The following is a 2,068-nucleotide window of genomic DNA, read 5'->3' as shown; positions in this document are numbered from 1 at the left end:
CCGTCTCTTAAAGTGCGGCGGCCCCGCCCTCGCCCGCCCGCCCGCCAGCCCGGCGAATGCCTGCCAGGCGCAGGGGAGGACGTTGGCACCGGCTGTCACCGCCCAGGCTCGCGGCTTCGCGCTCTGGAAGCCCGCGGTGGTCTCTGGCTCCTGCCGCCTGGAGCCGCGTGTCCTTCGCTGCCTCGGGCGGTACCGAGGACCTTGGAAGCCCAGATGCTCCGCGGGTCTCTTTTGGTCACGGGTCAGCCTGTTTGGTTTGCACTTCTAGGGGTCGGGGCAGTTGGGGTCATCACCAATCCCGGCAGCATCGCTTTGGCCGCGGAAAGACCGGTGCGTGGATTTTAAACCCAGGCCACGGGTGGGGCGAGTGAGGAGACGGGTGTGAGCGCCGCTTGCCCCCAGCGCTGGAGCGCCCCGGAGCCCAGCCCCAGGCTCAGCGAGCCGCTGGGTCCCTGCAGGGGTGCGGACGCTGCCGCAGACACCCCGACCTGCAGCCCTTCAGGTTCTCCGGGGCGCCTGGGCTTCCTGCCCGCTGCGCTGCTCTCAAGGCCGTGCCACGAGCATTTGGGGACAGTGGGAAGGGCGTGCGGAACGGCAGGGAAGGGAACCTTTGGACGGCATGAATTGCCTTTTAGCTGTGGTAAGGGACCTTCGCAGAGTGAAGAGGCAGAGAGCGAATCTCGCTGGGGCTGGAGGATTTCCGTCCACACCCTGCTCTCATGGTTGTTCCCATCAGAAGATGCTACTGGGGCCTCTGAGACCTCCGAGGAAGGCGGGCAGTCACAGGCGTTCCCAGAACCCCTCACTACAGAACTGAAGAGGTGGGCTCTGTGTTGAGGGGTGGGACTCCGGCAGTAAGAGGTGTAACTTTCTGGGTTGGAGGCTTGTTCGGACATCCTCTTGTGCCCAACTGCTGACTGCCGCCTGGGAACTGCGTTTCTGGAGCTGCAGCGGGATCCCTGCCGGCTCCTCCTGACCCCACCTGGTTTGAGCAGGCTGACCTGATCTCTTTAGACCTGACCCTGTGCCTCTTCCTCGCTGGCTCTCAGAAAGTGATCAACAAGCCTTGTGACTTGCAGGACTGTTGAAGCCAAAGGCAATTGCCTTCCAGAGTCTAGGACTCCGCCTGTTGGGAACCCCCAGCCCCAGGCTCACAGGGGCAGTTTCCCCCAGAGGCACTGGGCCAGACACAGCCTTGGGAGGCCATTCACTGCCCCTCCCTCTCACAGCCCCAATTGGATCGATGAGAAAATGGGTCCAATCAATTCAGGTCAACTTACCTCCAACCTTTTTATTGTGAAAAAGTTCATTTTCTAAATATAGAGATATATAGAAAGAACAGGGCTGAGGGTGGTGGCTTGTATTTGTAATCCCAGCATTTTGGGAGGCTAAAGCAGGAGGATGGCTTGAAACCAGGAGTTTGAGACCAGCCTGGGCAACACAGTGAGACTACCATCTCTACACAATAATAATAATAATTACCCAAGCATGATGGCGAGCACCTGTAGTGCCAGCTACTCAGGAGGCTGAGGAGGGAGGATCACCTGAGCCCAGGAGTTTGAGGTTGCAGTGAGCTGTCATCATGCCACTCACTCCAACGTGGGCAACAGAGTGAAACCTCCTCTCTAAAGAAAGAAAAAAAAAATATACATACACACACACACACACACACACATGTACATAGATAAGAGAACAGTACAATGAGCACACTTACACCCAGCCCCTGGATTCAACCACTGTTAACATTTTGACATATTTGTTATTTATCTCTATTTTTATTTGAACCCCTCCAAATTAATTTCTTCAGCTTGCATCTCTGAAGAAACAAGGACATGATCTTATACATAACCATAGTGACATTGTCACTTCTAACAAAATATAAATAAAGACCTGTGCACTGAGTGTGGACATGGGGGTGGGGTGGGTACTAGCAAACATTTCCAGGCATGGTGATGGCAGAAGGGACCCAGTGGGAGATCACCCTGGGTTTGAGCTTGGGAGACTGGAGAGATGAGGAACCCTGGACGGGAGCAAGTCTGTGGTGGAAGTGGAGATGGTGGTGAAACCA

The 2,068-nt window shown here is 56.0% G+C and overlaps 1 long non-coding RNA gene across 1 annotated transcript in view; it reads left to right on the top strand.

The window, feature by feature from the left end:
- Positions 1–2,068, top strand: part of LOC103222800 (uncharacterized) — an 88,960-nt gene that overhangs the window by 27,340 nt on the left and 59,552 nt on the right. The gene's annotated exons all lie outside the window — the stretch shown is intronic.

Source organism: Chlorocebus sabaeus, chromosome 18, assembly GCF_047675955.1.
Source record: "Chlorocebus sabaeus isolate Y175 chromosome 18, mChlSab1.0.hap1, whole genome shotgun sequence".
Taxonomy (NCBI): Eukaryota; Metazoa; Chordata; class Mammalia; order Primates; family Cercopithecidae; genus Chlorocebus; species Chlorocebus sabaeus.
Note: the sequence above shows the minus strand (reverse complement) of the source record. Positions and strands in the feature narration are given on the sequence as shown.